The sequence below is a fragment of the Periplaneta americana genome, chromosome 16, assembly GCF_040183065.1.
Source record: "Periplaneta americana isolate PAMFEO1 chromosome 16, P.americana_PAMFEO1_priV1, whole genome shotgun sequence".
Taxonomy (NCBI): Eukaryota; Metazoa; Arthropoda; class Insecta; order Blattodea; family Blattidae; genus Periplaneta; species Periplaneta americana.
Genome location: NC_091132.1, coordinates 156,911,161 through 156,926,155, shown reverse-complemented (window position 1 = coordinate 156,926,155; position 14,995 = coordinate 156,911,161).

The window sequence follows — 14,995 nt, the reverse complement described above, 5'->3', positions numbered from 1 at the left end:
TAGGATTCAATCGAGGATACAAATATAATGCTCTTTTCTAGATAACAACGTAATCATTTTTAAAGGTAAGTAAACAGTTCTTGTATTCATTTTTAAATGTAAGTAAACGGTATTTGTATTCATTTTTAAATGTAAGTAAACAGTACTTAAAATGTTACAAGTTTTAACAAACTTCACAATTGATTTGATGCAAACCTTCTATAGTAAATTCCCATTGCAAGTTATTGTTACACTCCAACATTCCAAATATCAATGATGGTGGTGGTGGTGGTGATAAAATTTTTATGTACTGAAATATCTAATAAGAAAACAATGCCAGTACTAGGTTGTGCATAGAAATCCTAGCCGTAAACAAATCTCAAACCAGTATTACCGGTATATTCTTGTTTCTCTTTCCATTTAAAAACATAGAAATAAAAGTTTTGAAGTCAAACGGTTCCTTTTCAGAGTGGCAGTTGCTCCTGCCTTGGAGAACATGAATACTAAAACAGTAGTAGATAAACCTCCCGCCTCAGTCTCACGATCGCACACGTTGGATTTTGAATTTGGTACTTCATATTAAATAGTTTGAATTCTAATTCTAGACCAGCCAATCAGAGAAAGGCATTGATTGGATTGGATAATTGCACAATTATGTAACTGCCCACTTTCATTAACGCCATCTCTCAGGGAATTATCGGAGTTAAGTAGTGTGGATTTTGTTGTTCATAATAATTCCACAAAACAAAAAGAAACATAAAAAACCGATGAATTTATGAGAAAACCGATATATTATACGATATATTGAATCAAAATTTCGATACCGATATATCGAAACGAAAATATTGGTATTTCGTAAAAACCTATATATCGTTCCCATCTCTATACATTATGTCAAAGTCTTGCAACATGTCCACAAAGGAGAATAAAATAAGTTTAATTGATAATGCTAGTATAATTACACTTTACTGATAGGAATGCTTGTACTGACTAATTTTCTGTTTGAGGTCAAACGCTTTGGAAAAATCTGCAACTAATTTTCTGTTTATAAGGTCAAACAATTTGGAAAAATCTACAAATATGACATAGAACTACTTTTTCTCTTCAAGTGCTTCCCAGATGTTCTTCAACAGGAGTCCTATCACGGTTAAGGTTGATCTTCCTTTCCTGAATCCTAGCAGAGTTTCTGGGAGATGTTCGACAATCGGCTCCCTTATTCTTTCTGTGATAATTTTTGTGAGAATTTTGAAAGGAATATTTTCCAAAGCGATGCCTCTAGATTTGTTTATGTCACAATTACAAAATAAATGAAATTATGTCATAATTCAGAAAAATTAAATATACGAGTATAATATGGCCAGAATACAAAACATATTCCGAAGTGATACAGTGTTGTCCACACCTGTGGAGTAACGGTCAGCGCGTCTGGCCGCGAAACCAGGTTCGAATCCTGGTCGGGGCAAGTTATCTGGTTGAGGTTTCTTCCGGGGTTTTCCTTCAACCCAATACGAGCAAATGCTGGGTAACTTTCGGTGCTGGACCCCGGACTCATTTCACCGGCATTATCACCTTCATTTCATTCAGAAGCTAAATAACCTGAGCTGTTGATAAAGCGTCGTAAAATAACCCAATAAAATAAAAAAAGATACAGTGTTAAAAGTTGTGTAATCAAGATGTATATACAAAACATACTACAGATATACCTAAGCATTGGAGAGTAACAAACAAAATATACAACCTAACAGACGTATACAATCTAAAATGTAATAATTGCTCCGATTTTTTACACAGTAGAAAAGCAGATCTGATACCTTCTTGCTCTAACATCTGTCGTGTGCCTACCCGATATAATGATTGTCCATTTATCTGATCTTGAAGTATTATATATGTATAAAAACGAAAAACTAGCAATTTTGACATAGCCTAATTCACAAATTACTCACAGGATGAATGAAACACTGTTATTCTTTCAATCATTGTCTATTTGGTCAAGTTCTGTTATTTTATATAGGCCCTGATTCTAATTCTATTAGTTGAATAGCGTAGCCAATGATAACTTCACTGCTTAAAATTATGAAATCAATTAGGAAATGCAAAGTCATGCCAGAGTTTCGGCTGTCGGCTGCAAATAATTTATTTTCAGGGTTTAAAGGAATTGAAATCTTCCAGATCATCACAGTGATTCATTTTTCCAATTTCTTGGCGAAAACCTCTAGAGATGTTTGAATTAATTTGAGCGTAACAAAGTCGAAGCAAATCGTAAAAGTAACATAATTAAGAATTAAATATCGAATAAATTCACATAAATAGCTATAGTAAATGCTTTTTGGCTTGGATGATCATTTCATTGCTTCTTAGAGTACTTTAAATTAGAGTCTATTTTATCTATATATATATATATATATATCGATAAAATAGACTCTATATATATATATATACATTATATGTATAATATGTGTATAGTACAGTAATTCTTTCACTCGTTAGCATCAAAGTCTGCGGAGATAAGGGAGTCATAAGGGTGGCCTGAGTGGACACATCTAAATGTGTAGATGCATCTGGAGCTGACAGAAGTGTCGTTACATCTGCCGACAAACGCTTCAGTTTCTTTCTTGGGACTTTCAATATTCTTTATGAAGTATGGTACAACAATCCCTGCAGATCAGTTTCCGCAGACTTTTCTGTTACTTGAATGGCATTGGTATCGGGATAGCATGTCTATTGTGCTTCTAGCACCGTTTTGTATTGCTGGAAAATGAAGGCGTTGGACTTTTAGCCTCGGACCTAATCTGGTTAGAATTGAATTTTGTTAATTTAATTTCAACTAGAATGAACAATGCTTTTACTCCAGACAAAGGTATAGACTACAACGCTCTGAACTTAATTTATAAGCTTTTCTGCGTTTTGACGTAATGGTTGGTGTTGAAAATTGTACATCTTTTATTGCAACAGCAGTATAAATCTCTTCTGCTTCACGAAGACTCATTGCATATGCGAGTTCTGAAGGACCTACGTTTTGTCTTAATTCCTGTGCTTTTCATCTTTTATAACGTTCATCACTTTACTAAATTCTAGTAACGGACGCTCGACTCTATCGCGTTTCAGTAACGCATATTCGAAAACTCGTCGATTTTCAAGCCATTTCGTTATTCTGTGATAGGAATCTTTCATTTCTTCTATTTGACCGTTGCTATCTGGTTTTAAAATTGTATATTAAATGTTTTAACACATTCTTCAGTTCATCGGATGATGTTGCAGGGGAATCAGTTATAATTCTAATGAGTTCTCTTAAATAATCATACTTTTCTTCAAAATTAGATGATGAACGTAGCTGTAGTATAGCAAACAATTTACGCCCAGTGAGATTTATGTGATGACTTTCATATCCTGAAAGGAATTATAGATATACAGTAATTCAAATTTTAATACATTCATGTAGGATTATATGCGACACAACATTTTTTTGTGGCAACGTATTTCATAGGTAAGCAAAATTAAATAATGCACAAGAAAGCTAAATGTTTTACCTATTCTTCGACATTGGAATCAAGTCTCTCGACATTTCTCTTCCATCGTGACACTTTTCAGTACACCTCGTTCATAAAACTCCGTTTTTTGGGCGTATAGCCACCTGCGCACAACTGATTTCACTTCTTCATCCGAATCGAAGCGTTGTCCTCCTAGGAATTTTTTTTTGGTCCGAAGAGGTGAAAGTGAGACGGTGCAAGGTCTGGACTGTAGAGTGAGTGATTTTCGCCTTAATGATGCCTCTGACATTGAGTGGTGTTGCAGCGGTCACTGGTCAGGCGGAACGCGCTTCGTCGGCGGACTTCTTCGAAGAACGTGCACCACCTGGAGATGTCGCTATGGTCCAGAGAATAAAGTGCCACACACCTCCAATATTTTCCTGTGGATTTCACTCCAATGTTTTGTTTTTCGCTAAAAAAAAAAACGGACTACAACTCGCTGCCCTTCACAAGTGAACGATGGTAGAAAACTCGTCATTTTTACTCAGTAGTCACAGCTCGTTTCGCCAGGGTGACATCCAATCGAGTCACTGCTGTATGTAGTGCAAGATTCAAACTAACTATCTGCCAAATTTGAACATCCTAACCAAAATAGTATTCCGTTAAATAATTGTTGTACGTTACCTTCCGATCCTCCCTCGTATTACAACGCAAATACGCTGTGTGCACTTCAAAACTAAATTCGAGCTAGTGGGCCCAGTGGCAGTTGGGGGCAGACTTTCTTTATTGGTACATGAAAAGCGCCCACATAGGTATAATTTGTAATGAGAAACTTGAAAGGACCTCACAGGACCGATAACTTTTAACCTCCGTGAATCTGCCGCTTTCACATTTTCAACCACAATCAACGTGATTATATTATTTAATATCTAAATGCCGTTAGTTAATTAGATAATTAATTAAAACTATGTTCAAATATTCTACACACCTCCAGGAATCGAATCTATGCTTCAACTTTTAGTTTTACACTTGTACCACTTGTTTGTAACACTTCGAAAATGATCTTTCTTTCACCACGCAAAATCAGCAACTGCATTGTCCAAGAGATACGCATTTTCAGCCATGTATTTACAAGCACAGGACTGGAGATGGGAGATGGAATATATGATGTCTATATGCCCTGTCCTTCCTCTTCAATTTAAGACAACAACCAACCCTCCCCTGTATGTTTCAGTTTTGGAGTTTTGGCCAGGAATTCGGGAAAATGAACCACTGTGAATCAGCCTGAAATCGGGTGAGTTGGCTGCACTGCATCTATTAATAATATCGGTTTTTTTTTTAAATTCGTCAACTTTTGGATACAGTATCGAAATCTTGGGTGATCTCCCGACTGTTCCTAATTACTTTTACTTATTGCTGAGAGGTAGTTCATTTATGATGCTGCACTCCCGTCATAACCAGGATGAACAGCATGAAAACAAATTTGACAGATAACTATGAGAAGAGGAACAAAGGTGTACGATGTCTTGTGTAGTACTGAGGGTTATAAGTTCCTAGTTTTGATACATACACATTTTGGTGGGAAAGTGCCTGTTTATAAAATGTTTCAGCGAATCTCCTAATGATAACTGGGATACTTTCCACTTTTAGATCTTGATGTATCTCTTCGTTTCTTGTGTACCACTCGCTGTTATGAATTACACGTAATACTTTATTTTGTACAACTCGAATGGGATCTAATGTTGTCTTAGGTGCGTATCCCCATACTGTAGAACCATACAAAAGCACTGATCTAATCAGCAATTTATAAATTGTTACTTTTTTAGATGTTGACAATGCACGTGTTTTTAAAAGGGGATACAGTTGTACCATTCTTGCTGTTGTTTTTGCTCGTATATTTGCAATGTTGGTATGCCATAACAGACGACTGTCCAAATGGATTCCAAGATACTTAACAGAATCCTGAAATTCAAGGGCAGTACCATACAGTGTGAGTTTAGTTTGTGGTACACTTCGAGTTCTACTGAAGGCTATGACTTGACTCTTCATTGTATTTACAGTTAAGCGCCAATGTTGGAACCATTCTTCTAAAAGGTGGACATGCCGTTGAAGTCGACCAATGGCTAGATCGGCATTACGATGTGTAGTGTATGCTAGTGTATCATCTGCATATAAGGCTAACCTGGTGACGTCAGTTTCTGGAAGATCTGAAGTATATACACAATATAAGTAAGGGCCCAGTACTGAGCCTTGCGGAACTCCTCCTTGAATTTTCTTTTGTCTTGATAAACAGCCGTCTTCCTTAACACAGAAACGTCTGTTGCGAAGAAAATCAGCAATAATATGAATCAGTGCATCAGGAACCTCTGATTGGATTAATTTATAAATTATACCACTATGCCACACAGAGTCAAATGCACTTTTGACATCGAGAAATATTGCTACGGTAGTAGCTCTGTTGTTGAAACCGATAGTTGTTTGTTCAACAAGACGCAGCAGTTGGTGTGTTGTAGAGAGACCTTGTTGATATGCAGCCTGATAGGGTGGAATAAGGTTTGGTGCACTTTGTAGAAGTCTGGTCATAAGAATTCGTTCGAATACTTTGCCAAGGGCATTAATCAAACTTATTGGTCTGCGATTTGCTGGAACCTTTGGATTTTTCTTTTGTTTGGGAATGGCAGTAATATATGCAAGTTTCCAAGCATCTGGAAAATATCGATGAGCTATACACTGATTGAAAAGCTTGGTAATATACATAAGTGCCTTTCTAGGTAAGTTTTTAAGTTCCATGTTGTTAATTTTATCAGGACCTGGTGCCTTTTTTGGTTTAAAGCGTTTAATAATGGTTTTGACTTCTGACGGGCTCGTTAAACAAATGTACTGGGATGCGGGACATAGTAGGAATGTGCTGACAGTTTCCTCGACATGGCGATAATGTTCAACTAAGCTGTCACATTCATTAGCAGGTTTAAATTGGTTCTCAAAACAATCGGCTATCAGTTCAGCTTTTTCACAAGACTTATAAACTGGGCCATCTTTGCCATGTAAAGGTTGATTTTTAGAGTAGGAATCATGTTTCGTTAACCGTTTGGTGATTGTCCAAATTTTATTTGACTGTCCTGCATCAGCAACATCTTTTTCAAATTTCGAAACTTTGATTTCTAGTGCCATTTTGTGCACTCTATTTTTCATAATGTTATATACGTTTTTGTCAATTTGTGATTTATTTTTTTTTTGCCAGCGCTTACGAGCTCTCTGTTTAGCCATTCTTAGTAGATGTAAATTCGAGTTTTGATGGAGATAACTTTGTGTTGGTTCTTTCTCTAGTGAAGCATATTTTGCTGCTTTCAAAGTATTTTCAAAGATTTTAATTCCTTCATTAATGTCTTCTTTTGTTGTAATCAATGGATTAGCAGAAATTGATTGTGAAATATATCCCCGATAGGACGACCAATCCATGCTACTTCCGGTCGAGGTGGGTTCCTCCAAGTGGTGACCGGGCGGTGCAATGGTGGCTCTCGTGCTCTTCTTTTCGGCCATTTTTCGTCCCATCACCAACCACTCCTCTTCGTTCTCTCTTCTTTTTCATCACTATTTCTCTCCGCCGGCCGCCATTGCATGCGGAACGCCCACCACATCATCATAGCCATTTTCACCTCTCCATCCCCGCTGTTTTTGTTCTTGCCACGTCCGCCACCATGACGGGATTTGTTAACAATGCCTGATGAGGCTTTATTCTTCTTCCCCTTCTAATTCTTATATCTATTATTAGGTTAAGTTTCTTAGGTTTATAACTCCCGTCTCACCAGCGGGGATCTTTCCTATCTCCGTGGTCCTGTCCCACGGTTTCGAGCGCGACTTCCAACTTGTGTGGCCCGACAGGGCGCCCAGCAACGAAGCAATAGTGGACCCTTCATACTGCCCCTATATGCAAGTCTAGGTGCGGAGCCCGGACCAGTAGTCATGTACACTCACGTGGAGCCCCAATGGGGGCCCGGAGCGACTTAAACGTCCCGGTGACCGATTCTGCTCGCCGGGGCGGATATATCGCTCCGACGTGTTACCGCTGACGCATGGGTGTCGCAGTGTAATCAACCACAAGTCCCCTGAAGCTGCGTGCGGTCTCGGATTGCTCCGGCTTTGGGAGGGTCGGTCGGAGTTAGCCGCAGTAGTCTGGCACTTGTATTCAGTGTAGAGTGGGGAGCCACGGGCGGTTATTCCCGTGGTAGGGGCATAAAACTGCGACACGCCTCTGGTGTAAGACTTGCCATTAGGTGTGTAATGACCAGTTTGAAGGGTAACTTGCGTGAAGTGGGTTGCTTGGGATCGGGCTGTGGGGGGGTCCCCACGGCCGGCACAGACCGAGAAGACTTTTTTGGTGTCTTTTTCTTCCGCCCCCCCCGGTGGCAGGCTGACGCCGACGGTTCCGTAGGGGGGGCCAGTTTCAAAATGGCTTCTACGCGCTCTTCTTCTCCTTCTTCAGAAAAAAGTAATAAGAAACATAAGACAGGAGAAAGTACGACTGGTGGTCATATGACGAAAATTGCTATGGAATTGGACCCTGAGAAAGTTACTGTAAAAGTGCCGCCTCCAAAGTTTATCAGTATCACATTGGACGGAACGGACAAAACAATGAAAGACATTAGTCCATTCTACGTGAGACGTGCGCTCGATGGACTCGTTGGAAAGGTCAGAAATGCAACTCGACTCCGCAACGGTAGTCTCCTCGTTGAGACTGCATCTGCTAAACAGAGTGAGACGCTGTTGAAAGCAAAGTTGCTGGGGTCATACCCCATCAGAGTTGAACGACACTCCTCGCTTAACACCACGCGAGGAGTTGTGCATACAGATTCTCTAGATGGTCTATCAGATGAAGAGATCCAATTAGAGCTGGCGGAACAGTCCGTGTCCAAGGCTTACCGTTTAATACGGAAGCGGGACGGACGGACTGAACCCCTGAGCACAGTCTTTCTGACCTTTGAAACGTCTCTCTTGCCAGAATATATTTTTGTTGGGTATGAGCGTGTCCCTGTGCGTGCGTATGTGCCGAACCCAATGCGGTGCTTTAGGTGCCAACGGTTCGGACATACGCAAAAACGTTGCACAAACAATATCATCTGTGCAAAGTGCGGCGGTGCAGACCATGGGGATTCCCCATGTACTGGCGCCGAGCACTGTGTGAATTGTTCTGGGGACCATGCTTCAAATTCTAAAAATTGCCCAAAGTATATGCTGGAAAAGACGATTCAAGAGCTTCGAGTCCGGGAAAATATTAGCTTCTTTGAGGCACGTAAGCGTATTTTAGATAAAGAAAAGAAGGCAACTGAAAAGTCCTATGCGTCTGTACTGCAGAGAGCAACAGAGGGAATCGATGCCACCACACAAACGCCACCTCTTACGAACATACCTGGGAAGCGAATTGAGATCGCAACCCAGACATATGTAGACGCCGCTACTCAGACTGCTGAGTCAGACGACACTTGTGGACTTGACATCAGGCCTTACGTCCCTAAGAAAATTATTGCTATGACAGCAGAGAAGGATTGTAGGCCTAGTAGAACACCAGAACGTCGCACTCCTAGTTCGGGTGGCAGGTCGAGATCACGTTCTCGATCACGTCCTCGATCAAGATCGCGATCAGGAGTGCGACGAACTGCAAGTGAGTCGCCGGAGTCGAAGACAAAGCAGTCGCAGGCAAAAGCATCTTCCCATAGAAAGGAAAAGAAGAGAAGATCCCCTGTTAAGCCACCAACATGATATAGCTCCTCTTGATGACTGATATTGTACAGTTGAATGTGAACGGTGTACGCAGCAGATATACAGAACTACAGCAATTGATCTATCATGAAAACCCTGCTAATTTATGTCTCCAGGAGACACACCTTCGGCCCGAAAACTCCCTAAGTATCTCGGGATACTACGTTCACCGGTACGATCACCTTGCCGGTATTCATGCCAACGGAGGTTGTGCTCTCCTATTCCGCCAAAGTATCTTTTCCTCTGTTATCAACATCAACAGCCCACATCAATGCATAGCCGCTCGAGTCACTCTACCTTCCATCCAGTTCTCAATAGTCTCTGTATATATACCCCCAGACACACCTTTCACAGTGCATGACATTGAAGACATTTTCTCGCAGGTACCTGCTCCATATTTGGTAGTGGGGGATTTTAATGCATCCCACCACTCATGGGGCTCAAATTCCGATGATGACAGAGGAAATAAAATAGCAGAGGTATGTACCCGTCTAAATCTTGTTACCCTGAATTCAGGGGAAGCAACACATCTCTCCTTAGCTTACGGTACATACTCCATGATAGATATCTCCATTTGTAGCCCAGTTTTGTCCACGCATTTCGAGTGGTCTGTGATTCACGACCTACATGGTAGTGACCACTATCCCATTCGAATGCGTATGTCCGCTTTACGTCCGGCGGAATCTCGATCTGCAAACTGGGTTCTTAAAAAGGCGGACTGGGTCGGATTTTCGGAGTCCATATCATTCGATGAGAACGGACATGAAAATGTGGACTCCGTAGTAGACCATTTCTCAAATGTGGTTATAAAGTCAGCGGAATTATCTATCCCCCGGTCGTCCTGCAGGCCAAAACGCTTCTCTGTTCCCTGGTGGACGGATGCCTGCAGAGATGCAATCCGTGACCGCAAACGTGCTTTACGCCAATTTGAGCGCCATCCGACCCAAGAATATTTTGTCCAGTTTAAACGTCTTCGAGCCAAAGCTCGTCGCATTGTGTGCGATGCTAAGAAGACGTCCTGGACAAATTACGTCAGTTCATTGAAACACAACGTCCCAGCTAACACCATATGGGACAAAGTCCGTCGAATAATGGGGAAACGTAGTTCTGTAATTCCGGGCCTTCTAAACAATGGAGTAACGACCACCAGTCCAATAGACATTGCTGAAATATTTGCTACCACATTTTCACAAATAAGCAGCTCAAATAATTACGACCCGGAATTTCTGAAAATCAAAGATATTGCAGAAAAACGAAACCTAAATTTTCAATCTGACAACACTGAAGACTACAATGCACCGTTCACATCCGAGGAGCTGGAGGCGGCACTAGACACATCCCCTGACACCTCCCCTGGCCCTGATAACATCCATAACCGCATGCTTCGTCATCTTCCACCAGCTGGAAAATCCTTTCTTCTGTCTATGTACAATAGAATCTGGACTGAGGGTGTATTTCCATCTGCTTGGCGTTCTGCCATTGTAATTCCAGTCCAGAAACCGGGAAAGGACCCTTCTTTACCTGGCAATTACAGGCCAATCTGTCTCACCAGCTGTGTGTGCAAGGTTATGGAAAAGATGATAAGCAAACGCCTGATGTGGGTACTCGAATCGGGAAACCGATTATCTAACATCCAATGTGGTTTTCGCAAGCGCAGATCCGCCGCAGACCATCTTGTTCGGCTGGAGACCGCCATTAGAGATGCTTTCCTCAAGAAGGAACATCTTGTGGCGGTCTTTTTTGATCTAGAAAAAGCTTACGATACCACGTGGCGTTTTGGAATTCTGCAAACCCTGTATGACTGGGGACTTCGTGGCAGTCTGCCAACGTTTATTGAGAAGTTCATGGCAGAGCGGTATTTCCGAGTTCGAGTTGGCACCACACTTTCTAACGAACATCTCCAAGAAAATAGCGTTCCGCAGGGGTCTGTATTAAGTGTTCTTCTTTTCTGCATTGCGATCAATGGCATTGCCCACTGTGTAGGTAACCGAGTATCTTCTCTCTTGTACGTTGATGACTTCAGTCTATATTACAGTTCCCGATACCTCCCATCTATCGGTCGACAGTTGCAACTGGTCATCAATGTGCTATCGGAGTGGTCTCTTCGCAATGGCTTTAAATTCTCCACTCAAAAGACGCAGTGTGTCCACTTCTACAACCAACGTGGACTCCATCCACATCCTGACCTGCGTCTTAATGGAGTGGAATTGCAATATACAGACACTGCGAGGTTTTTGGGCCTTATCTTTGATTATAAATTAACGTGGGAGGCGCATATCCGTGATTTGAGAAGGCGTTGTGAAAAATCTTTAAACATTTTACGCCTTTTGTCAGGGGTTCGCTGGGGTGCAGACCGCATAGTGCTTTTACGTCTATATCGTTCTCTTATCCGTTCAAAGCTAGATTATGGCTGTTTTATCTATGGCTCAGCAAATAAATCTAAGCTACGTTTCTTAGACACTATCCATCATCATGGGATACGACTCGCTACAGGTGCCTTCCGAACGAGTCGGATAGCGAGCCTGTATTGTGAAGCGGGGGAACCATCACTGTATCGGCGACGTAATATCCTGTTGTGCTCATATGCGGTTAAACTCCGCTCGCAGCCTGAGCACAATTCTTTCGACTCTTTCCATCATTCGTCTCTTTACGGCCGATACAGTGAAAATCCACGGAGACCTCGTCCAGCAGGTGTGCGATTCCGTGAACTGCTCTCTGAGCTCGACGTCGATCTACCATCCGTTCGCACACTAGAATACACCACCACTCCACCGTGGATTATGCGACGCCCCATGTTTGATGTAAGCCTGAGCCAAAGTTTTAAGAATTTTACACCAGCTTTTGTTTATAGACTTGGTTTTAGTGAACTTTTATCCCGATATCCAAATTATTCTTTAGTTTATACTGACGGATCCCGAGTAAATGATTGTGTTGGTTGCTCCTTCGTTGCAAATGGACAGATATTTAAATATAAACTGAGCGAATATACCAGTGTTTTTACTGCAGAATTATATGCTTTTTACAGAGTTTTATTGTTTTTAATTCGAGAACCTCGGGGCAGATACCTAATCTGCTCCGACTCTTTAAGTGCCATTCAGTCTTTGCAGTGTCTCTATTCAGAGGATCCCCTTGTGTTAAGAACTCAGCAGCTGTTCCACACACTCTTAAGCTCAGATTGCGAGATTGGAGTAGTGTGGATTCCTGGCCATGTCGGAATTCGTGGGAATGAGGCCGCAGATGCTGCAGCCAAAGATGGTGCCACGAATGGCACTCTGGTATATTGGCGCGAAAGGTGGCAAGACTTACAAAATTATTTGAAATGTAGAATATGGTGGCAATGGGAAGGAGAATGGTCTGCACAAGAGGAAAACAAATTACGTAGAATAAAGAATACTGTTCGAGTTTGGGATTCGTCCACAAGAGCGTCACGACACGAAGAAGTTTTACTCACCCGGTTGAGGATTGGCCACTGTTATCTGACACATGGCCATCTGCTACGTGGCGAGCTTCAGCCGGAGTGTGATCTATGCCATGTTCCACTTACAGTGGAACATTTTTTATTACATTGTAGAAAATATGACCGTGTCCGTCGGCAATATGGAATTCGGCCGACTCTTCGTGACGCTCTTAGAAATGATTTTAATTGTACAAATGCAGTCCTGAGATTTTTATCGAGTACTGGACTTGACAGGGTGATTTAGTTTTTGACCCGTTTTAATTATCCTCCGGACCCTTTACATCCGGAGGTTACACTTGTTATTTAGTATATAAGTTTTTTAACAAACTTGACATTCGGACCTTTTACATCCGAGTATTTTAGAAATACGCCAGATAATTTATTTATGGTAGCATTTGTATTGTTATTTTATCTCTTTTTAAATATTAGTTAAGGTCAGATTTTTATAATGTTTTAGGCATCACCCTGTTGAAACTGCATTTGTGTACCTCGTTTTAATCGTGACAACGTTTTTTAGTTCTTTAAGCATTCTGATTATTGTATAGTTTCTGTTTAAAGAATTTTAGACAAGGGCGCAAATAGCCATAGATGCTGACGCGCCCTTTTTAAACCCCACTAACTAACTCCATGCTGCTTAAGAAAGCTTGAGGAAATAGCCTCTCAGTAGTTGCTCTTTCAATGATTAAAACAACAGGGTTATGATCAGAGGACAGTTCTTGTAAAGTGTCTATAAACAGGGGTACAGTATTACATCTCAAAAGAAATCCATCAAGTACATCTGGTTTATGATTTGCATTTTGAGGGTAGAAAGTAGGTTTGTTAGGAGCTAAGATTTGATAGCCGTGCTTGTCAGCATGTTTTGAGAGTATGTGACCTCTGGTTGTTGTTACGCGTGAATTCCACTCAATGTTCTTAGCGTTGAAGTCACCGCCAATTATAAAATTATTTGATATACAGGATATTGCATCAAGTTCTGAAACTAAGAAAGGCTTATTTGGAGAGCAATACATCGATCCAATTAAAATGGTTTCGTTATTGTACTGAATTTCAATTAAAGTTATAGATATGTGTGTAAGCTGGGGTGATTATATTCTGTAATGTCTAATACAATTTTTAATTAAGATAGCTGTTCCACCAAAAGGGCCATTACTTCCATCAGAGCGATACACTGTATAATTTTTAACGCTGAGTCTCTTATTAGGTGTTAATTGAGTTTCTGTGATTAAAAACACATCTATATCATGCTGATGTAAAAAGTCGTCAAGTACATTTTTATCCCTAGTCACTCCATTGGCATTCCAGGTCACTATTTTTAGTGGCTTGTGTAACGTTTGTCTGGGTTTATTTTGTTCCATTTCCAAACAGACTAGAAACACCATCAATGAACACTGATATTTTATTAAAAATATCATTTTGTTGCTTCACTTGCAAGAAGGTTTGATGTAAACATCTTAAATAATAACTGATGTTGAATGTTTTTAAAAAGTTCCACCATTCTCTCAATTCATGAAAAAATTGACTAAAAGATGAACTGTCAGCAAATTGATCTGGTGCCTGTCGAGTATTATTATCAATATTTACCTTTCGGAATCCTTTAATAACCTGTTGAGTGACAGGAAGTGGAGGAAAAGACTGGGCAGAAAGATCTGGCTGCTTCTTATGGGTAGGATTCCTGGTTTTCACTCCATTTACGTAAGCTTGGTATTTTGGACACTGTCTAAAATTAGCAGGATGATCCCCTTGGCAATTTGCACATTTTGCAGGAATAGAAGTAGGTTTTTGACAAGAATATGATTCATGGTTCTCACCACATTTAACACAACGTGGTTGGATGTGGCATGAATGAGCCTTGTGGCCAAACCCTTGACACTTGTAACATTGAATCGCCCCTTGCCGGGAGATGTAATCTTCAATTTCCACTCTAAGATGGCAAAGACTGCGTAACTGACGAATATCGGGTTTGTCTTGTAATTGATTTACTGTCAGGACCCAAATTGGCATAGGCAACCATGTCATTAAGCCTGTGTTTTCATCTTGGACTTTTTTTCTTAATTGTCGAACTGACTCAATAGGATAATTTAAACTCCGAAGTTCAGTTAGGATTTCTTCAGACGAGGATTCATTTGGAAGTCCTTTTAGAACAACTTTCAATACTTTTGAAATGTTATAAGGAAAGGTATAGAAATTATATTTTTGCAGAATCAAATAATCTTGTAATTTCTCAAAATCATCTTTTGTTGAAACATATAGTTTCAGACCGACAGGACTAAACTTCCCTTCTGCTAATATTTGAAGCGAGTTCTTCAAAGTTTGTTGCAACTTAAAGTAATCAACT